Genomic DNA, 819 nt, shown 5'->3' on the forward strand with positions numbered 1-819 from the left:
CAGCTGTTTTTGAATAGGAATGTCTCAAGTGTTCCATGTGGATGCTATGTCTTACGTTAGTTATCTCTAAATTAATCTGCAGCGAGGTTGAGGGACAAGCGTTGGATAGGAGTGGCGTCACCTGACGTAAAACAACACAGGTAGCTAATCCATGGGAGAGTTATCAAACCCCAGAAAAAAGGCTCAGTGAATATGTATGAATGAATCAGTTTGAGACACTATAGTAGGACAGCAGGCCAGTCCAGATAAACCTCTACTCTAGGGGGCATGGGAACCCTTACTAAATTCCACCTACTAAAGTCCCCCTACTAAACCACCTACTAAAGTCCCCCTACTAAACTCCACCTACTAAAGTCCCCCTACTAAACTCCACCTACTAAAGTCCCCCTACTAAACTCCACCTACTAAAGTCCCCCTACCAGTAGCAGCGCGCACACCACAGGAGGCTGGTGGCACCTTAATTGGGGAGAACGGGCTCGTGTTAATGACAGGAGCTGAATAGGTGGAACGGTATCATTCCATTTGGGCCGTTCCTGGCCATCATTATGAATCTGTCTCCCCTCAGCAGCCTCCTGTGGCCCTCTCAGGATATGGCTGTCCCTGAGCACGTAGTCCTCAGACAACCTCCATAACGATGAGCAAAAACAAACTGTAACAAAAAAAATGATACAAATACATTTATATAGTACTAGCTTGTTGCTGTCAGATGTTGAAACTGGGTTTTAAATACCTTATCTAAAGAAACTGTACATTCAGTATGGGTTAACAGGCTACATTCCCTGAGTCAGGTGCACTACAGAAGAAGACAAAGTCATGAAA

The sequence above is a fragment of the Salvelinus alpinus genome, chromosome 11 (genome assembly GCF_045679555.1).
Source record: "Salvelinus alpinus chromosome 11, SLU_Salpinus.1, whole genome shotgun sequence".
NCBI lineage: Eukaryota > Metazoa > Chordata > Actinopteri > Salmoniformes > Salmonidae > Salvelinus > Salvelinus alpinus.